The sequence below is a fragment of the Tachypleus tridentatus genome, chromosome 8 (genome assembly GCF_004210375.1).
Source record: "Tachypleus tridentatus isolate NWPU-2018 chromosome 8, ASM421037v1, whole genome shotgun sequence".
Classification (NCBI taxonomy): Eukaryota; Metazoa; Arthropoda; class Merostomata; order Xiphosura; family Limulidae; genus Tachypleus; species Tachypleus tridentatus.
This window is the reverse complement of record NC_134832.1, coordinates 63603408-63627726: the sequence shown is the minus strand read 5'-3', so window position 1 is coordinate 63627726 and position 24319 is coordinate 63603408. Positions and strand designations below refer to the sequence as shown.

Genomic DNA, 24319 nt, shown 5'->3' with positions numbered 1-24319 from the left:
GAGAGTTTGAATGTGACCGTTAACGGACATATGTCTTAGTAACGAGACTATAAACGGATACAAGATTGTAGGTGGCGTTGCAGGTTGATGTTAAGTTATTAATTAGTATAGGTATAAGGTATTCCTTTATATTGGTTTAATTTTGGTTTTGGTTGCTGTATAAGTAGGATTTCTTTGATTTTGTATTTGTTTATATTTTTTTCCAAACTTAATATCTGGGTGTTTTCTATGGTTATGTTGTGTTTATTTGATTTTCAGTGTTCAAAAACGAGTGAAGGTGTTTTTCTGTGTTCTTTTCTATTTTTTTGCTTGGTTTCTCCGACATAGAAGTCGTGGCAGTTGTTGCATTGTATTTTATAAATTATGTTGGTGTTGTGTTTGTCGGTGTAGTTTTTACATAGTATGAACATTAGTTTTGTACCTGGTTTTTGAATAAATTTGGTGTTTACTGGAATGTTGTGTTTTGTTATAAGTGTTTTACAAATGTTGGTTATTTTTTCGCTGATGTCAGGAACATATAATATGCAGCAGTATAAGGTTTTGTAGTTTCTCGTATCTTGGGATTTATTGTTGTTTGTTTGTTGTTGGTCTAGGTGTGTGAATATAATTTTTTCTACGGTATTTTTAAGAACCTTTGTTGATGTTGATGAAGTGTTGTTTTATTCTGTTGATTTCATCGTTAATTTTATCGAGTGAACATAGTTTTGTGGCTGTGTTTATTTGGTTTGTTAATATGTTACGTTTGTGTTTTGTTTCATGTGCTGAGTCCCAGGGAATGTATTGTCAAACATGGGTGATTTTTCTGTGAATTTCTGTTTTGAATTATGTATCAGTTCTAGTGACTTTGAGGTTAAGAAATGCTGTTTGTTCAGTTTTTTCCAGTTCACAAGTGAACTTAATGTTGGGGTGTATCGAGTTAACGTGATTGAAAAAACTAAGTATGTGTTGTGTAGATGTGAGTCCAGCAATTGTATCATCAACATATCTGTACGTGAGCCCGGAATGGTCTGGTGGGTTAAGGCGTTCGACTCGTAATCTGAGGGTCGCGGGCTCGAATCTCCGTTGCATCCAACATGCTCGCCCTTTCAGCCGTGGGAGCGTTATAATTTGAGGGTCAATATCACTATTCGTTGGCGAAAGTTGGCGATGGGTGATGATGACTAGCGGCCTTCTCTCTAGTCTTGAACTGCTAAATTAAGTACGGCTAGCGCAGATATCCCTCGTGTAGCTTTGCCCAAAAATTAAAAAACAAACATACCTGTACCAGTATAGTGGTGGGTGTAAGGCTGAATTGATCGCTTATGATTCAAGCTGTGTAATAAAAATGTTGACTAAAACTGGTGACACAGGATTCCCCATACTCAGTCCATTTATTTGTAGGTAGTTTTTGGTTATTGAACATAAAGTTAGTTTGGGGGGTACTAAATTCTATAAGGATTGCTAATTGGTTGCTGGGGGTGTGTATTAATGGGTTAGGATCTTAGATATAAAGTTCTATATAGAAATTGTGTTTGTGGTCATTTTAACAGAATAATAACCTGAAAAAGTTTGTTCCAATAAACAATGTATACAAAAGCCTTTTTCAATATAATTGTGATGAAACAGCTGTGGAAATGTGTGTGTGTGTGTAGGTAAACAGATTAAATGTGATACTGGTGGCATATTTCCGTGTGTTTTTTCTTTGTATGTTGCCCATATATTATTATAACCTTGCTTCGTAATATTTTCTAAGACGTAAATAAATTATGGTTTGTTTGTTTGTTTTGAAATTTCGCACAAAGCAACTCGAGGGCTATCTGTGTTGCCGTCCCTAATTTAGCAGTGTAAGACTAGAGGGAAGGCAGCTAGTTATCACCACCCACCGCCAACTCTTGGGCTATTCTTTTACCAACGAATAGTGGGATTGAACGTCACATTATAACGCCCCCACGGCTGGGAGGGCGAGCATGTTTGGCGCGACGCGGGCGCGAACCGGCGACCCTCGGATTACGAGTCGCACGCCTTACACGCTAGGCCATGCCAGGCCCATAAATTATGGAAATATTAAAAGAGTTATGGTGTTTTTATTTAAATTAATAGCCCTAGAAGTACAGATAGGTCTATACAGACCTTATTTGCTTCATAAACCAGCTTTTCAACTATTTGTGCAGTACTTAGTTTTTTGTGGGTCTATAACCTTGTTGGTCACAGGGCTTCAAAAAAATATACATACAAAAAAGTAAACGAAAATACCATACGTCATAAATATTGCATTTACTCCACTTGCTATTTGTAGGATCACTTGTGTATTTTACGTAAAAGCATGCTTTCACCCATCTAGTTAATTAAATCTTTACACTAGTTGTTTATAAGACAATAACATAAAGTAATTGAACATAACGAGATATGTAGATTCACCCCAAATTAATCGGATGAAAACAAATTTGTAGTTTAAGTGATAACCAAGTAATATGAAACATATTATAGATTTAATCTATCAACTTAGGTTTCTGACGATTAAATTTGATTTTATCATTTTACGTGTTACTGCCGTTTTGGTTTATTTGTTACAGGTTTTTAATCAGATCAAAAATATAATATAAAAGATACAAACGTAAAATAAGAGAAAAATACTTATGATAAGACCATCCAGATTCCTTCGTAAGACATAACTAACAAATGTTAAAAAATATATGGTTTGGTTTGTTTTGTTTTGAATTTCGCGGAAAGCTACACGAGGGTTATTTGCGCTACCCGTCCCTAATTTAGCAGTGTAAGACTAGAGGGAAGGCAGCTTGTCATCACCACCACCGCCAACTTTTGGGCTACTCTCTTACCAACGAATAGTGAGATTGACAGTCACATTATAACGCCCCCCACAGCTGAAAGGGCGAGCATGTTTGGTGCAACGTAACCCGCGACCCCGGGTTACGAGTCTAGTGCCTTATTCACCTGGCCATGCCGGGCACCAAAATATATGATGAACGTTATTAAAAACTGCTTTTTTGTCTTTGAAAGTTATGTTACGACTTATTTTCTATACGAAGAAAGCATTTAAAACATAAACACTAGTTTTAGACGACTTCTATGTGTTATCACTATCTGATTGTAACTTCTAAAGTAAAAGACGATGAATTTAATTACTTTCTTTGTTGAGACCAATTGTCAGGAACCACCAATTAATCTTGTCGTTTTCTTTTGTTGAGCCACCCAGCGGCGATAAAAACCAAAATATGTTCACCAACAAAGCCATCCCAGTGACAACGTTAATTGATTGTGTATTATCATGCTTTTCTACCAAATATTCGTCATACACTGGTGGGTTAATCAAAAACTCTTAATGTTGTCTCAACTTCCTTTAAGCACGTAAAATTACTTACAAAAATAAGCCTGATAGCCCGCTCTGGGACCGAAAGTAATCAAGACTAGCCACAATGGCACTCTGCAGGAGACCCAAGTGGTCTGTATTGTCGGTGTGTGTGAAGTGGGTGGGGACTAAGTGCCATCAGGTGACGTAACAATTGGTGTCGGATGAAAGTTGTGGCTGTCACGGACATAAGAAGAGTTTCGGAAACCAAACTTTTTTTTATCTTATAGCATTGTTCTATATATATATATATACACTTTACGTGTTCTGAAAATAATAGATAAGCAGTGTTTCCTGTTATCATATGATTGGATTTTATTGCTACGTAAGAGCTTTTGAAATAAAGCTCATACGTCAAATCAGAGATAAACTGTATTAAGTAATAACACTTATTTACCGCTATAGGTGTAATAACTTATAAAAGATGATAGAAAAAATGTTATATTAGCTACAAAAATAATACATAGAGCTGTGTGCACCTGACAGCTGTGGTTATCTAATACATTTAAATTTTTTTCTAGACAAAATGCTACGAAAATGGTAAAATAATAGTTAAAACAATACACTGTGTACATATATATGTAAGCTTCTCTCATTTTTCTTCTTATTAACATATTGTGTAAGTGTATTTATTCAAGAAAGTCACGTCAAAACATTTTCACTTGACTAAAATAATATAACGTTTCACTGTATTACGTCTGATAATAGGGAGAAAAATGAAAAGTGACACAATCGACCTTAGTTTTACATAATGTTTTTACCAAAATAAACAGAAGCAGAGTCTTTTATTCTGTCAACTATTCTGTTTTAGAGAAGACGCTTTCTTGGAACAAACTAAACTCCCAACGCTTTAATTTATCGTTTTGAGGTTTACTTACATAATCACATATTCCTAGCCTTGACTTTCTTGTGGTGGTGAAATTCATTCGTGGACCCAGGATTTAGTGTGATAAATTTCTTAGGACCACTTTTAACATCGTATTTTCAAGCATTGTAGTGTCTGACAGTAATCATTCTGAAATCGCACTCGTCTGACCTACACATTTGTGATATATTGCTTTGAAATTATTTTTTTTTTCTCTTTATGGAGTATATGGCGTCTGTTCATAAAATTCTTTACAACAAATAATATTCTAATACTCATTTAACTCTTTAAAAGATACTTGAATAGCAATGACATTGTGTAGAGAAATCTAAATAGCATTTTTTGATTATAAAATATAAAACCCTGGAAAACAAATGAAGTCAATTATAAACCGTAAATGGGTTATTAATTCGCATTACGACAATTGATTGAAATTAATCAACCATACAATCGACTAAATAAATAGATACGTTTTAGCGCAGAACTTGAGAATAGTCGATATTAAAACCCTTGCTCCCGCTAGTACAGCGGTAAGTCTATGGATTTACAACGCTAAAATCAGCGGTTCGATTCCCCTCCGTGAGCTCAGCAGATAACCCAATCTGGCTTTGTTATAAGAAAACACACACACACACTTTAAAACCCTTAATATTTGTTAGAAAATAATGTGAGTTTTATACGTCACACAAAGGTTTTTAATACAATAATTATAGTTGGTACTCGCTCACATGTAATAGCTAGAAATCAGCCTTCAATAAATCGCTTCATACAAATAGTCACAATACTTGTACTCAATACATTGTTACGTATTAAATTAGTTATCTGTTTGTTTTTTTACGAATACTTTACTACGTGATACATAAACATCTTATAAAAAACGCCAGAAAATCAAGATAAGAGCAAAGTTCGTTTACACTAGAAAAGTGAGGTATTCATCAGTGTATGGAGTCGTATTGTAAAGAACGTTTACAAGCGAATGTTTTATTAAACAATCGATGTCTCCTTCTTTTGTGGTAAGTCTGTGAGTTTATAACACTAAAAATCGAGTTTTATACCTACGTTAAGCAGCACATATGCTCCATTGTATAGTTTGGCGCCTAACAACAAAAACACATTCAAGGTTTTTCAAGTGCCACTAGCGACCTCTCTACACAATATTGCGGCTGCCGAAAGAAGACCTTACTAACCCTTAAATAGAGTAAAATATTTTAGTAGTTTTTAAGTGATCTTAAAGTGCTTGAAAATCAGGATTTATTTTTATAAATTAATAAAAACTTCTCGCACATTTTGTTAATATTAGTAGTCTTTACTTTTTAGATATAGCTGTCTCACTACATTTCTACATCTTTACCAATATCAGACGCCGTGTTACACTTACACTGTTTGTGAGAATATTTGTTGAAAGATTCTTCCAAAACTAAAAACATGGAGGAAGCATTTAAAAAATTCTGTAATTTTTTTCGGATTTTTTATTATCAACTTTCATTTCTCTGTAATGAATTTTGTTTACAAATAGAAAGTTTAATATATATCTGACAAGAAGGCAAAGTTTGTTTTTTGTTTGTTTGTTTTTGGAATTTCGCACAAAGCTACTCGAGGGCTATCTGTGCTAGCTGTCCCTAATTTAGCAGTGTAAGACTAGAGGGAAGGCAGCTAGTCATCACCACCCGCCGCCAACTCTTGGGCTACTCTTTTACCAACGAATAGTGGGATTGACCGTAACATTATACGTCCCCACGGCTGGGAGGGCGAGCATGTTTAGCGCTACTCGGGCCCGAACCCGTGACCCTCGGATTACGAGTCGCACGCCTTACGCGCTTGGCCATGCAAGAAGGCAAAGGTTTCAGCTGTAAACGTTAGCTTAAGTTAGAACGCACGCAAACGTCTCTCAGTCTCAGCTATGAAGGTAATACATATTGTTACCAATCGTGGAAGCTATTTGTGCTGTGCCTATTACAAGCATTGAAAACTGATTTTTGGTGTTATAAGCCCTCAGATTTATCATTGAGTTGTCGGGGATAATAAAATATTTATTGCTTATTTCTTATGAATGAAATTCGTTGTATGAAAATAGAAGACAATTCGAGCGCTTTTAAAAGGTGTCATTCCTTCTTCAGTTTCACGTGCAACCAGAGGAAAGGAAGTGAAAAAAAGTGTAAACCCTAATTTAAAATAATAATAGTTATAAATTTACTAGAATATCATTCTGACAAAATAACGTGTATTTACTCTGCTTTGAATCCAATCCTTTTCACAACTGTAGCGTTTTATTTATATTCTTTTGAATACATTGTTATTATGTAAGTAAATATTTGTTTGTTTGTTGTTAAGCACAAAGCTATACAAAGAGCAATATATATCACAAAAAATAGTTAAACAAGACATAAACTTAGACATTAATTTATATTAACATCTGCCTTCATAAAGTATATTTTAGTGATAAACCAAACACTACTGAGATTCCTTTAGCAACTTAAAATGTAAGTTCTGGGAATTCGATAATACAGTTATGCAGTTAAAAGCAAATATAAAATACAGTTAGACAGTTAAAAGCAAATATAAAATACAGTTATGCAGTTAAAAGCAAATATAAAATACAGTTAGACAGTTAAAAGCAAATATAAAATACAGTTAGACAGTTAAAAACAAATATAAAATGCGTTTTACAAAAGATTCACGAAAATTATTAAAATATTATAAAATTAAAATTGTGTTGAAGCTAATATATATAAAGTAATTAATAGGCTACAAATAACATAAAATTAGTTTGATGTTTTTTTAGCTTCTAGAAAGTTATTAAGACCAGTACATTTTGCCCGCATAAAAAAATTGCTGGAAATTAACATACAAAGGCTGAGGTTAGCTTATTTATTACTTTTCACTTCACATTTGTAAAAACTGAAATTCCACACATTTTTCTAAATCGGCGCAAATTCAACATAAACGACTTCACATTTGTGTATCATGCTACAGTTATTTAGCTTAGTTTTATTTTTTATTGTGCCTTAATGTATAGATCATTGAATCGAGAAGAGAATTCTTGTTTCTACCCTTTATTTTATGGTTTTATTGAGGAACCATAATCATGAAAATTAGAAATAACGGAATAACTTACAACAGTTTCATTATGTGAAACCTCAGTGCAGTTTTTGATTATCGTAAATATGTTTTCGATACAAATCATTGTCGGTTTATTATGTATACTTGGATCAGTTGCACTCATAAGAAATTCTGCAATATTAGTACAATAACTTAGAAACGTTCATGATAATGTAACTTTAAATAGTTATTGCTAAAACGTTTGTGAAGAAGTTAAAATAAACACTATCCAGGATCTGAACATACACGTCTATTCATTAAATAAGTGCTCTAATATGAATCAGTTGGATCTGTTCCCGCATACCTCATTATTCCTTTTAGGAATGAAGCTCTCGAGATGTTTAACATTTACAAATCAGTCTTCAATATATCGTTTTGTAATGTGCTAAAGTCAATACTAAACCAGGTAGAAAATACTTGGATAGGTGGATCGTCTAACTTTTTGTTATACATTTCACAATGAAATAAAAACTGAAAATATCGATATTCGAACTCTTGACCTATTTTTATACAGTAGGGCTCTGATTAAATTTATAATGTACCGATGACATTGCAAAACCTAAGTCAGATAATTCAATAATTATATAATGTCATCTACCCAATAAAAATTAGTTCGTGCTTAAGAAATTAACAAGTGTAATTGTATACAAACATTTACTTTCTTTAGATCTGAAAGTATAAACAGGAACGAATATTTTCTAATAGTTAATTACTAGTTGCTCTTAACTTTCCACAAATATGTTTATTTCTCGATCTAGTACTCGCCTCTGATGAGAATTGCCTTGAAATATATAATTAATTATTGAACTTTCTTATTGTTAATTCTACCTTTCTACAAACCCGTATCTCAGAAATATCACGTGCCTCTCGTTGTTCCAGTCTTTCTCTTTTCTTGTGTCGTGACATCCTGGTATGCAGCCTTTGGACTGACAGTCACATGAAAAAATATTTGTTTGATGATCTTTACATGTTGTTTGTGACTGAAGTAACCGGAAATGTGACGCTTTCTTATGTATTCAGTTCTGGTAATGTATCTGCTTTGATGCCAGTCTTCAAAACAGACAAGTCTAACGACTTCGTTCCACTTTGTCATAGAACATCGTCCAGTGTCGTCTTAAATTAACGCAGTCTATTCTTAATAGTCAGTTTGTGTTAAAAAAGAGAAAGCTCAGAATGCAGAGAAAAAAAAGAAGGTGATTTTAGCCTAATTTTTGTTTGTTTGGGAGGTCAGAAGTCAATTATGTAGCTCAGTAGAAACTACACTAGTATATATTATTACAATCTGTTTGATAGTCATCTGATACATCTGAAGACAAAGCAAACAACTACGAGGGGAAAATTGGGATTTCTTTGTTGCTGTTGTTTTTACGTATCTGTTTGCATGTGCGAAACAATTGCAACAGACCTTGTTTAAACGAAGAAGGTGATATACTACTTATAACTCTGAATAGAAGTAATTACACAATCTTAAAAACCATGCTATTAACCAAACTTTACGTATGTACCCTTAATCCATATTTAATGATAGGTGGCCCGGCATGGCCAGGTGGATAAAGCATTCGACTCGTAATCTGAGGGTCGCGAGTTCGAATCCCTGTCACACCAAACATGATCGCTCTTTCAGCCGTGGGTATGTTATTTGTGATGGTCAATCCCATTAGTCGTTGGTAAAAGAGTAGCCCAAGAGCTGGCGGTGGGTGGTAATGACTAGTTGCCTTCCCTCTAGTCTTACACTGTCAATGAGGGACGGCTAGCGCAGATATCCCTCGCGGTTACCTTTGCACCAAATTCAAAACGAAACAGATTTACAAATACATAGATATTACAAATCTATGCAACTACAGCGCTGTATTGCAATAATTAAACTAATAATAAATGTTATTTCCTAACTTAGGAGTTATATAAGTATGCAATTGTCAAATTATTATAAATTAGATTTGAACAACAATTCAGCAAAATAAACTTTGAATAACACTGTAATAATACAGAAATATATAAATAAATGTTTTATAACTGAGCTTTCTGTATAATCAAAGTCTTCCTTCAGAAGTACAAACTTTTTAAAATAGATATTTAGAATAAAATAAGCCAAAGATATTCACTATTGATACGTAGAAGAGTTTGTTGTTGTTTGTTTTATCTCATCTCAAAGACCCTTAGTAGCAGAAATGTTTCAACATTCGCATTTTTCTTTTGTAGTCCTTGCGAAAAATTGTTTTATAGTTTTCAGATTTTCTTCTAATTCTATGCATCATCTTGCTATACAAAGAAATATGGGGTTCGATTCCCCTCCGTAGAATCAGCAGAGAGCCCGATATGGCTTTGCTATAAGAAAACACACACACACAAAGAAATACGTTGTGGTACATATGGAATATCGGGTGTGCTCATAATCTTTGAAAATTTGCTAGAAAAATAGACGTCAATTGAAAGAATCTTCTCTGTTAACATTCACGATTAGCCAAACAAATGATTCTACATCAATCAGTTAGCTTGCAGTTTAACAGTTTATTTCAGTTGGTTAACAAGTACAATAAGAACCGAAACTGAATTTGAAAATATAACTAATATTTGATCTTCGAAGAACGTGTTTAATAAAGTGTAGAAATTACACAGATAGCTATTAATATGATTCTAAAATCGAAGTAATAAACAGTACAGAAAATCCTGAGGCCTAGCCATTTGTCTGTCTGACTTTTATTTAAGAGACAGCAAAATAAGAAGGTATCAATGACTTGTCTTCTTTTGTATAGATTTACGCTTAGATTGAGGTTTCAGATAAATTCTGTACGGGAATATTGTATGAGGGCTTACCTAGTGTTTCAAAATCTACAAAAATTCCGAGAAGAGAACAAAAGATAAACATGCGTAAGAGTTTTGTGAAGGTTTCGTGTTCTTCGTTCTGCTTGGTTAACTTCTCTAGAAACGTTCAGATATTTATTGTCACTTATGAGGGTATGGCTGTCAAAAAATCTTAGACTGAAACGTGCAAGTGTTACGTCATGAATGACGATTAAATTGTTACGTAGCTATAATTTTCACACACTGACTCTTACCGGTCATGGCGAGAACACGAACATTTCCAGTTATCAAGAAAACCACATGCACAGAACAGTTGTCATATATATTGTCAAACAACGTCATTTGTTATTTATCGTGACATTTCAATAATGTATTTGTGTTATAATACTCATTACATCAAAGCTTAAAACATGGCAAGGAAAGGCTTGTAAATGTTGCATCATAAAACTCCGTCTTCATTTACATTTTGTTAAATAACACGATTGTTATGTCTTAATAAAAAAATGAGTGAATGTTTCCTAAATTATTTACAGTTTGTTTATTTGACATGACAAATTGATAACTTGAGAGACGACACTCCACTCTTTCACACACCAATTAGTTTTGTGTTATTGACAGTAAACTTTCAAACTATAAGTTCATCACAGTAATATAATGTGTTCTTAAATTATTTTAATTCTGTAATAATATCCAAAAATTAGAGATGAACATATTAAAATCAACAAAAAAGGAACTATGTCTGCAAAACAAGCCTCTAATTACACATTTTGACGAAATTTATAAAAACATTTTTGTCATTCCAAAAATTTGATATTTTTATCCGTAATTTGTTTGTTTTTCTTTTAATTTCGCGCAAAACTACACGACGTCTACATGTGCTAGCCGCCCCTAATTTAACAATGTAAGGCTAGAAGGAAAGCAGCTAGGCAACACCAGCAACCGTCAACTCTTGGGCTACATTTTTACACGAATAGTGAAATTGACTGCAAGATTATAACGCTCCCACGGTAGAAAAGGAGAGCATGTTTAGTGTTACGGGGATTCGAACTCGCGACTCTCAGATTACGAGTAGAACGCCTTAACAAACCTGGCCATGCCGGGCTATAGAAACTAGTAAGATCTTTATAAAACACTTGACAAACAAGATTATTTATTATTTTTTTAATTCATTATATACAAACAAATGAAAATTATTTGACTGATCAAAGCGAGGGAATGTACGCTATAGACGTACTCATCAGGGCCGGCGTCCAGCACTTGCCTTCAGGTCTTATGATCTCTTGGGTTCTGGATTAAATGTTATGCTTTCTCCTGTTTCTCATGAGAGTAATTTTTTATAATTCTAAATTAATGTGTTTTTTTTTCTTTGGACAGTGATCTAATACAGTAGCATAAATGAATTCAGGAACGCAAATACTATTATAATATATTATACTTCTTTCGTTCGCTGACCGAACGTTATGTCCAGCCAACCCTAAAATATACAAGGTCAACGTCACAGATGATATTTTGTAGTTTACTTTTCGTAAAAAAGAAGAAGCTACTATAACATATATATAATCGTTTTGGGAGATAGTGGGATATAAAGTCATACAAATATAAATTTATTTCCCATTTAAAAATTGTTTTAGAAATGTTATTACTTCGTTTCAGACGTGCTTTAAACCGAAAAGAGTATAAACTACGATAAACTAGCAAGTCGATGAAGGTTACTTAACGTTACATAAATTGTTTGGTTTTTATTCCTTTTTTATGCTAATCGTGCACTAATTTATTGTGTGTAAAATTCAGTTGCAAATTATATTTTTATAGTTTTTCTCAAAAAATAATTCAAGTTTTGCTATAAAATTGTATATATATATATGTATGTGTGTGTGTGTTTGTCTATATTATATAAAATGAAATTCAAAGACAAAAAGATGAAGATTTTCTCGTAAATGTTCCAAAATTGCACGTATTTTCATCATTTAAAATCCAGTGGAGATGAGAAGATCAAGTTGGATCAAACTAAAAACTGATGATTGAAATAACCTTCAACCCTGCTTCGTAGGAATTCGTAACGAAAGTGGGTTAAGTAAGTGCATTAAAGATCATGTCACGCAATTTCTCGCCGCTTTTGCTGATAGGAAACAGATGGATTGTGTCTCCTCGAGGCTGTTGAATGCACGTGCGGTATTTCTTTCAGACGTAGAAAATTACGTAATGACGTACGAAACAAAATTTCAGTTTCCTCCCTGTCTGCCTTCGACGGTCTAATGAAAATTGCAGAATCTCGTGACTTACAAGTTTTCTTATTGTAGGCATAAACGTTTTCTGATTTCTTATATGATAATTATGCAGCATAGTCAAGTAGAAATTGTAATCATAAAAATTCTATAAACAACAATAATTTGCTTCTTTCCTTTAACTAGATGCCACTATTATAACTGCAGGTTTTCAATGTTCATGACGTTTAAATAACATTAGACGAACATTAATACCAAGAATTGTCTTTAGATACGATTCCACAAATAACTCTCAAGTTAACCTGGCATACCTTAACAACCATTAGGGTTAAAAATAAAGTGCCATATTGTATGTACTTTATATGCAACTTTAATGGTTTAGCTAACAGTAGTTACAAAACATAAACTGCTGTGTTTGTTCGTACGTATTTTATCTTTACAGAAATTTATGTACGTATTTTATCTTTATAGAAATTTATGTACGTATTTTACCATAAGTTTCAGCTGTTTATCTGCTGTCACCTGTAGAAAAGTCCTAAGAAGGGTTATTTCTGTATTAGTAATAAGAAGTATTCGATCAGTCATTTCTGATTTTGCCCAGATATGTTGATGATATATTCACAGTTCGGACACACACACAAACGAGGTTAAGGACTTCATGAAGTTTCTGGAAGCGATGGATACCAAGATATTTGTTCGTTTGTTTTTTTGAATTTTGCGAATAGATACACAAAGACTACCTGTGCTAGCCGTCCCCAGTTTAGCAGTGTAAAACTAGAGGAAAGGCAGCTAGTCATCATCACCCACCACCAATTCTTGGGCTACTCTTTTACCAACGAATAGTGCGGTTGACTATAACATTATAACGCCCCCACAGCTGAAAGGACAAGATTGTTTGGTGTAATGGGGATTCAAACCTGAGATACCAAGACATATCAACAACCATATACTACGGGAAACAGACATGGATAAACACCACTATTACAAGAATGCGTTATTACGAAAACACTCCTGTCATCAAAGTTGTATTATCATTCATTTTGTGCAAAAAAATCCCAGAAGTCTAAGTTTCTTTATTTTCTATTATAGCGCCGTCCAGTGAAAAATATACAGTTGTAAAGTCAAAACATCTCAAAGATATAACCTCACTTGCAATGTGTCAGTAACTGTATCTGTCAATGTTCAATATCTATCACGTCGCTGTTTAGTTACACAGTGATTACAAGGTTTCATTTGCTTATGTTACGCTTACAAAGCGTGAATTTTTAAAGCTTCTCTTAAATATTTTTGTTTGATATGCATATATCGTTTACTTAACATTGGTTTGTAGCAACAACTTCAAGAATATTTGATACTTTCCATATAACTGAACGTTTTATATACGGGTACTAATGTTCGATTAACTCATGAAGGTGTTCGAATTTAGTCTCAACAGAATTAGCGAACTTGAAGAATATCACTAGTTCCTAATAAAGCTGTATTGTTTGTTTGTTTGTTTTCGAATTTCCCGCAAAGCTACACGAGGGCTATCTGCGCTAGCCGTCCCTAATTTAGCAGTAAGCAGAGTAAAACTAGAGGGAAGACTAAGCAGCTCACCAACCACCGCCAACGTTTGGGCTACTCTTTTACCAAAGAATAGTGGGATTGACCTTAACTTTATAACGCCAGCACGACCGAAAGGGGAGAGCATGTTTGGTGGGATGGCGATTCGAACTCGAGACCTGTAAATTGCGATTAGTCTGCGATAAAGAACTGCAGCACAAAGAAGTTATTCCTCAAACATGGGATTTTTGAATATCCAATATCCCTTTGCTAATCTGAAGATGACCTAAGAAGGTCGAAACGTTATTTTCTGTTTAGTAAAAGTGTAAATACCCATACTAGCCGTCCTAAGATACAAAACCTATATTTTTTAACAAAAAAATTGTTTTATATGATATATTGAGAAGCATAAAGAAAACCCCATTGTACAAGTTTATCACAGAAAATGTCTGAAATCTTCTTCACGAATCTCTGAAAAAAAGATGATACCTCATTAAGAGTAAACCTAAACACAACAAGTGATTGAGCTGTTAATATTCACAAGGGGTCTTTTAAAACACATGTTTAAAAATGAAAAAGCTCCAATATTATCGAAATAGCTACAAATATGTAATTCATTCTCTAGAGGCAAGCAGTGTAGGCAGAGTACGAATCACTGGAAGAATGATTAAAGTGAGTTATTAAGATTAAAACTGCAGATATTTACTTTTATGCAGTTGCACAATTCAATGAACATGATCGAGTACATGTTAAAATACACTGTTATAGGAGACTGCCATTGCGCAGGATCGGGCAAATGTTAAAATACACTGTTATGGGTGACTGTCATTGCGCAGGATCGAGTCAATGTTAAAATACACTGTTATGGGAGACTGCCATTGCGCATGATCGAGTAAATGTTAAAATACACTGTTATGGGAGACTGTCAATGCGCAGGATCGAGTAAATGTTAAAATACACTTTTATAGGAGACTGCCATTGCGCAAGATCGAGTAAATGTTAAAATACACTGTTATGGGTGACTGTCATTGCGCAGGATCGAGTCAATGTTAAAATACACTGTTATGGGAGACTGCCATTGCGCATGATCGAGTAAATGTTAAAATACACTGTTATGGGAGGCTGCCGTTGCGCATGATCGAGTAAATGTTAAAATACACTGTTATGGGAGACTGCCATTGCGCAGGATCGAGTAAATGTTAAAATACGCTATTGGACTCTCTGCCATTGCTCAGGCTGAAACAAATATCATTTCACATTCTCCTCAAAGCTGTGGAGTCTTAAATAAAGATTTTATCACTTGAAGCTTCCGAGTTGTTGAATTTGTGCGCCAAATTTCTAGCTGACGGTTGGTTGGCTTGGTAACCATGAGGTCACAGAGGTAAGCGTGTTAATTTGCATTTCTCAACACTAGGTTGACCTCAAACAAGCTTATATAAGCTACTTGTTTTCTGTGTTAAAACCCCATGAAATTTCTTTTACCACCTGACTGTTAGTAACAACTGTGACTGGTGTCCAAACTTATGTAGGAAAAGCATCAGCTTTAATAGTTCCTAAGACTCTCTGTCCTGGTCAGCGTATAGCAGTCATACACTTTCCTCTGATGGTTGAAATAAGTGTTTGTTTTGTTTTTGAATTTTGCGCAAAGCTACACAAGGGCTATCTGCGCTCGCTATCCCTAATTTAGCAGTGTAATACTATAGGGAAAGCAGCTAGCCATCACCACCCACAACCAACTCTTGGGCTACTCTTATACCAACGAATACCATTATAATGCTGAAAGGGCGAGCATGTTTGGTGCGACGGAGATTCGAACAAATTACGAGTCGAACGCCTTAACTACCTGATCATGCCGGGCCATGAAATAAGTGAACAATACTTCGATGAGACTGTATGTTGCTAGTTTTCGTTCCGGGTATTAAAGCAATACATGAAAAACTTTGTTTTCCATCTTCTATACGTATTACTAAGTTTACTGTTATTAATATTTTCAACAAATATTTTATAGATAGATGTTTGTTACACCACACATTTATTTACAGCGAACTTTTAATATGGACTAAGTGTAACCACATCCTTTTTAAACATAAAGCAGGTTTTTCGGACATATAACAAAAGGAGATTCGTTGTATTTACATGTATAGTTTTTTTATCTCTATTTATTCGCAGATAAGACTCTTACAGAAAGGAAACTTCTGATAATACATTTTGTTTAAGAACATCCATTCGACGTTCACTCGTTACTTTAGCAGCGTCTCTTCGTGTGTGACAGCGTAAGTAACCTACGACTAAGTGCGGTGACACTTCCAGCTCAGGGAATCTGTCCGTTTAAACAGATGATTATTATGTTGTTAGCGCTTCAAAACTAAAAGCGGTACATAAAAAGAAAAGACGCATTTTTTTTCAAGCCAATTTATACGGATTACCGTGGTCTCAAAAACTGCAAGAAAAAGAGAAGACCCTCATTTGGGCAATAGTCAGTAAGCCCAGTATGTGTTATTTGCAGTTGTCAACTTCAGACAGACATAACGGTACGTGAGTGGCTGAGACGTCTGCCAGGCGAGGCGCTGTGAGAGCTTCTGTACACCTGCAAGGTTAGCGTGACTGAACTGAGACTACACACTGTCAACAGATCTACACCAGACAACACTGTCTACACGCAGCAATCAAACGACAGTTTAGGTCCAGGCAGGAGACAGACACACTATTTAATTCGTGGTCTTAGATTTGTTACTCGAGGCAAAAAGAACTAGCACGACAAGTTTCGGACTCTTTACAACACAAACGTTCTTCAATCTTTAAAAAGTGGTTCTAAAGTGCAGTGGTTACGCGATTGACTTCCAAAGGTAAAATTATCGTAGTTCCCACATACTGAAACTGATACAACCTCTACCATTTTGTAGATATCTACAGGGGTTTTGTTTGATGAGAGTATCTTCGTGTTAATGTTTTCTTTAAGGTAACAAGTGTTGACACGAAATGTATTTTCTTTTAAGTTAAATACTGTAACTCATGGAAAAATAAAACGTAAATTCCGCTTTAAAATCTTATAAATATTTTTAGCCAAACTAATACCTTCTGAAATGTACAAATTGACTTTTTACGACAAATAATTATGTATTCTTCTTTGAAAAGCGAGTTATAGAAAACCTAAAGGCATAAAAAAACGCATGTATTATTATACTAGTGTTAGAAAATCAGCTAAGAATATGGACCCAAAATCCTAGTATAACACTTGCAAAAAATGCGAAGGTAAATAAAAGTATACATATTTCTATTACAAACACAAAAATACAAACTGTGAATAAAAATTCGTAAATATTACAGATGTACTACTACTGCACATTCTCTAACATAGATTGAATACATTATACTGAGGAAATCTAACACTTTCAAGTTTCGATACTAATTCACTTTCCTTATTATTTAATGAATTTGAAACTCACTACGCTCTTCAGGTGCATGTATTAAAACAAATACACATATTATTATTTTAAAACGTTTGTAGCCACTTTGAAAAACTGGGTTTACACAAGAGATAAAACCTGACACTGCGGTCGTTTATTAAATAAATATAAATTAATATTCTTTACGTTCATAATGCAAGCTGGAGTTTATTAATAGTCATTTGCATGATTATAGATAAAGTAATGACCTGTACCTCTAAGATCTATCTTTGTTAAAATCTAAAGACTACAGTTAACATCCCTACATTAGAGGCCAACCATTATATTTGTTCATTTTAGGCTTGTTTTTCTTTATGAAAATCATTTTTTTAATTTTTCGTTCTAGAAAACTAAGACTTTTAGATCAGATCTGAACATCCGAGAATATCTAATCTGCTTGTGTAATGCCATGTTCTTCAATATTCGAAATATGAACATATGCATATGCTTGAACAAACACACTTAATTCTTGAAAAATAGGAAGAAATATAAGATTCTCAACCTGGTACAAATTAAAAAGTGATATATTTAGTGTATGAAACACTAATTCAGGGTCTTTTAGTTTCCACTAGTTTTCAAATACAGTTCATACATTAATAAAATTGAAACTTATTTATGCCACATCAAGCGCAAATTTGCCGTTTTTAAATACCATAATTCTTGTTAGGGATAGGGAAATAAGTACTGTTATTTTTATAAAGCAGTTTGTTTCCATTACATATGATATACCGTTCCTGCAATAAGAAACGAGGTCCATATCTTCGTTGGATGATAAAACACGTAACAGGGAAGTGTGGGAGGAGGCTAATGAAAATGATAATTCTTTAAAGATAAAATGCTTAGCCAAAGAATTATATACAAAACGTAAGATATTTTGATAGGAAAAAAAAGAAAATAGGCATACTTCCTTGAACTATGGAAATAGGAAATATACATTTAAAGCTCAGAATACGTGGTTGATTTCTTATATAAGCGATAATATTACCACAAAACTGAAGAAAACTATTACAAAATTAGGCTTACCTATAGTAAAAACCTAGGCATCTACCTTAAATTATTAGTAACGTCTTCAGCATATATTAAAAAAGGAATGTCTAAAATGTATAGCAGTTAAGTATATACTTATGATCAATGACATTGTAAGAATGTTGAAGTAAGCTTCGGTAGATGGTATAGTATGTACATAGGAGAGTATGTATATATATATGTATGTGACACGCAAAATACTGATTCTGATTGTTATAGCAAGGAACACGAGATATCATAAACAGATAACACATTAACAAAACCTTACCTAAAAGTAAGAGTTTTTAATCACACAAAGTTAACCTAAAATTAACAAATATAAAGGCTGGTTTCTAGTGTAGACAGTTTGATCGTATTCTTAAGATTTTAATATGTCTCAATTTGTACACTTTCACAATAGTTTATGAATACACATATTAACACTGAAAAAAATTTGCATGTGTTGATATAATAGAAAATAAAAAGACAGAAACCTGTAAAGATACAAATATGAAGATTTTAATAATTCACTGTTTGGCATGCATATATTGCTTACCTAACATTGGTTTATTGCAACAATTTAGATTAAAAAACATTTGATATTTTCCATACAATTGAACGTTTTACACACGGGTACTAATGTCTGACTAACTCATAAAGGTATTCGAACTTAGTCTGAACTGAATTGGCGAATTTGCAGAATATCACTAGTTCTTAATAAAGCTGTATTATTTGTTTGTTTCTGAATTTCGCGCAAAACTACATGAGAGCTATCTGCGCTAGCCGTCCCTAGTTTAACAGTGTAAAACTAGAGGGAAGGCTAAGCAGTTATCACCACCCACTTTTAACTTTCAGGCTACTCTTTTACCAACGAATAGTGGGATTGACCGTCACTTATAACGCTCCCACGGCTGAAAGGGCGAGGATGTTTGGTGTGACGGGGGATTCGAACCCGCAACCCTCGGATTACGAGTCGAGTGCCTTAACCACCTGGCCATGCCAGGCCACCTATCATTAAATATCGATTCAGTGAAACGCTTCTTTAATAGTTTCAACGGCGCTTTTAATATCGTAATGGAATTTCACGTATATGCTAGGGACGTTTTTGGAAGTCACAAGACGACAAAGTTAAAGCCACCTACTAACTTAAAATGAAATTCGAAAATGTTCCAAGTTTCTTCAAGTAAATTATTTCTTATATAACTCCACACTGCAACCAATAATTTAATAAACAGATAACAGTCGTGTTTCAACCGCGGTAACATTCTAAGTTTTAAGAAGTTTATACGTAATAATAGTTTTGAAATTTCTTAGAATCCGTGAATATAAATATCAGTGGATTAATATCATACTCCAATAATAGACATGAAGTACTAGAGTTTGTTTGTTTCGAACACTCCCGCAAAGCTACACACAAAACTACCTGCGCTAGTCTCCAATTTATAGCTGATAAACAAAAGACAAAATAGTTAGTAAACAACCCCCGGCACTAACTCTTTAGTCACAGTAATGGGATAGTTGAATTTTTACTGTCACTGTCATTCTTATAACGAACACAAGACCCCAAAGAGTGGATCGCGATGTTTCTCACGGTAACGAGGCACGAAAAATGGACCGTCAGATCAACAGTATAACGTAGTTAGTTACACGACCATGACCGACTTCAGAACATTAGGAACATACATAGCTGACAACAGTGCTTGCATACATTTGCTTATAACATGATTTTTAGTTCGTGTTTTCTTTCGGATATTACAGGTTTTCTGATAATTTCATTCTACGACTTTATTTGATAACAAAAGCAGTTATTTACCATTATCTTAGATATTTTATCGTATAGATTTGGCTTTTACGACATTCTAAGTTCTTTATTATGGTATGATACCCGAAGGTTAGTTTGCAGATATAAGTTAACAAAATTACTAATAAAAGATGATTATCTTGCATACAAAGTAAGTAGTCATGTACAAGCTGATATAATGTATTTATACACATGTTATTCATTCAAGACTAAGGTTATGTTCATTCTATGTGAGCAGAACCGAAATGTTTTCATTCATTTTTTGTAAACACCATTTTGAAAGTAAGAATTTCCCAAGTTCTGAACTTTTAAGATTCTAATCAACAGTAAATATAAGTAATTTCAAACTATATTGCTCTTATTGTTCAATGAAGCTAATGTGTGTGTGTGTGTGTGTGTGTGTTTGCCACAGCAAAGCCACATCGGACTATCTGCTGAGTCCACCGAGAGGAATAGAATCCCTGATTTTAGCGTTGTAACTCCGTAGACTTACCGCTGTACCAGCAGGGATCATGAAGCCAATACAGAAATAATTTCTACTGTATTTTGTATTTGTTCTAATCAAATGTATTGGAATGTCTTTTGATGTTGATTTAGAATTTATATATATATATATATATATTATATTATTGAGTGTGCATATATAATTTTGTCAGTGTAAATATATATATTTTTCTGATTGAACTTTTTTATTTTTATTAATAGCGCTTGTGCATATTTGAAATATGCAATAACCTGTACAATAGACTTAGTCGAGGGTTTTCTTTAAGACATGATTGCTGGTTAAAGAACTTGCATGTTCATGTGCTCACCTGAGAAAACGACCAGTAATATTTTTACTAATGTTTAATTAAAGGCTATTAATTATTTACTTTGAAATGCATAATTCTACTGCTTTTATATTGAAGATAATTTTAGGATATTTACTACAAGGCAACTGATCGAATATATAAAAATGTGCAACTTACAACATTTTATTCTCGGCATAAAAAGTTATCTATTGAATCGCTTACTTCTGCATCCTTTAAATGTATTGATTAAAATCCTTACTATAATTATAGCCAGTACACTCTCTCATCCAATCGGCATGTGACACAAAAATAACATACATTTATATATATACGTGTATTTATTATTTTCTTTTTTGAACATTATATACATAGACGTCTTGACACCAAGTGATAAAAACTCTAAAACCCGAGGGTTTTCGAAAGATGGACTTTCTTCTTCAGGAGTAAAAGTGAACCTTTCGAAAGCATTCGGGATATAGGGTTTTTATCACATGGTGTCAAGATTTCTTGAACTTTCGTGTTTTTCTGACATCATGAATTTAGATAGACGGTGACTCACTTCATTAGGTTTCATGATCTATTTATTGAAGGTTATGTTACAAATCAGATGTCCTTCACGTATATCCATATATTCGAGCCAACAAGCTGAAGCTATGCATGATTAGTTTAATTTAATGACAAACTAACTGTAGTACATATACCAGTTTCTCTGTCTAGAAGGACTGAGCGTGGCCAATTTAAACGTGCCCAGACTTTGTATTCAAGTATTCATGGTTCTTGTCCATTGCGACAACATAGCACTTCCCATACTGGAGCTGTGCGTGTGCTATAGGAATAATTGTCAAATCAAGGAAGATTAGGTGAACAGTTGACAATGGGTACTGTTCAACAGCTGCCTTCCTTCTGCCATCTCACAGTTAGACGCGGCTCTCTATACACATATCCCTTAGTAGTTTTGACCGATATTCTGAAACAAGCAAACTCTATTTAGGAATTTGGTAAACTGACTATGGAGTTTAAACCGTATAAAGTTGTACATACTGATTTCTGCCTAACTATCTGTATGTTCTCAGATATAATAATAAAATGTGTGTTTAATAACAGATGTTTACGTATTATTATTTATATTAATCAACATACAGTCGTGAAGCCTGGGTAAAGTTGATAGGAGAACGTATGCATCTTCAAGACAGCAAAGTAACACATTAATATCATTTAGCTTTAATGTTTGATAAGGATTACTTCATTAAACATTAAAATAGGGTGTTCGTTTTAGGACAAAGTCACATAAGATTACTTGCTTTTTTTACCGCGGGAAATGGAGCCTCGGTCTCCAGCGTTGTGAGTCCGTAAACATATCGCTGTCTCACCAACGGGCACAGAAAACGGAGAATAACTAGAATATCATAATCCATCTCAACACGTGTACACTAATTACCTCTTAATACAAACTATAAGAAACTTTGAATTTTTAATACAGATAATTTCAATGCAGAAATGATTTAACGCGAAAGTATCTCGGTTGAAATTTTACTTTTCACAAGCGTGTTAAAAAAGCGCCGATAAAACATTTTTAAATCACAGAAAAATAAAAGTATATTTTTTAAGAAATAGCAATGCACTAATATAATGTATTTCATGATTATTTTTGTTTGTTGTCATCAGATATTCAGTCGTCCGTAATTTTGAAATGATAGACTAGGATGTAGGTGACTAAGTCAATAGCATCCATCGCCATCTCTTACATTAATACTGTCTAACCGAATAGCGGAATTTACTCTTTACACTTATAACGCATTCACGACCTCAATGTGTGAAGCACTATTTCGTTTTTGTTATTTGTGAATAACAGAACGCAAACGTCAGACCCGCAGGTCACAGTATGAGATGTTAACCATTTAGTCACGCACGGCTCCTTTATTAGACAAACTTCCATATTAATGTTTGAAATTAATCACAAAGCTACACAAAGGGCTATCTGTGCTCTGCCCACCACAGGTATCGAATCCCGGTTTATAGCGTTATAAGTTCGCAGATATACAGCTGTGCCATTTAGCAAGTTCCATCGGGTTCATTAATCAGTGCCAGAAAAAAGATAATAAAACATTTGTTGTTCTCCTTACTTCTCTATAATAATTTGAAATATACCATATTGTAAAGTGTGCTATAAAATTAGAAATAAAATTATAAATTCAGATGTGATTGGTCAATATTCAAGCCAATTAAATATTTTGTTGTACAATTTAACCTGTGTGAACTTCATTAAACTTTGTAAAACATAAATTTACAGTTTTGTGTAAATATTTTGACAAGACTTTTCCTGATTAGTGCTATTTCAAGTCCATATACTCTTGTAGTGCCAAAGTATATACCTTTCTATTGCATTGTAGGCTTTTAAGTTCAAGAAATTCGAAGATATATATATAATACTTCAAATATTTAATGTTTTTGCTGTTCAGTGAATAACACTTGACTGTTGTTAAATATTAACAGTTTTAGATATTGGTGTAATGGCACAGCATACACTGATTGGAGTGAAATTAATAGAGTTTTTCTATTGCGATGGGTCACCGGTAGTAAATCTCCGAACTTATAACCTCAGTGGGCAGAGGGCAGATAACCCACTATGTAACTTTGCTCTAAAAATACAGCAGTGACAACCTTTGAAAATAAATACAAGTTTGCTACACCATCAGGACGCAACTGGTTTTGTGTGTTTCACACAATTATGGGCATGTCAAGTTAAATATATTTACATTTCTACACAAAGCAATATATATTTTTCCCTTGTTTAAAACTTAATTGACAAATAGATAAGTAAAGAGTTCTATTACTGTTATATTACTTTTCTATGCTAGTCGTATGTTACTGAAAGCTCAATAAGATATTTAAATCGAACGTGTGCTGATGAATTGAAACAGTGTGTTTAATCCTAACAAAATTTCACATTTACACTACTCTTGTTGTCACTTTAAGGAGGTAAACCACTTGAAACCGAAATTATTGTAAAACCTTTTATATTTTTATAGAATCTATATAGAAATTTACCCTCAAAAACTTTTACAGAAGAATTGTTGGAGAGGGTATAGAGTTTTACTGGCAGCAACATAAAGGTTACTGTTAGGGTGAATTTGCGGTGGAAGCTAACTCAATGCATATTGACCCAATCCACTCAAACCAGGGAACCAGAAAATTTCCCAGAGCATAATTTATCTTTCACCGGTGTTGGTGTCGTGTCGAAAGTCACAAAAAGCCAACCGACCAACAAAAGAGCTATTCCACTTCCCTGTTATCCCTTGTATCACATTGAGCTAAGCATTTATACTCAGTTGTTGGGAAGTGAAAAGGCTAAGTCGTAGAAGGTTTTACCCACAGGATGACAGAATCAAAAGTTTAG

At 33.8% G+C, this 24319-nt stretch overlaps 1 long non-coding RNA gene across 2 annotated transcripts; it reads left to right on the top strand.

Annotated features, from left to right (window-relative positions):
- The first annotated feature begins 16123 nt into the window (after positions 1-16123).
- LOC143222534 (uncharacterized) lies at positions 16124-22023 on the top strand. Of its 2 annotated transcripts, none has more exons than XR_013012302.1 (2): positions 16124-16725; positions 20544-22023. It is a non-coding gene; the product is annotated as an uncharacterized LOC143222534 (long non-coding RNA). The 2 variants fall into 2 exon arrangements; XR_013012301.1 differs by having other exon boundaries at positions 16124-16838.
- The last annotated feature ends 2296 nt before the right edge of the window (positions 22024-24319 follow it).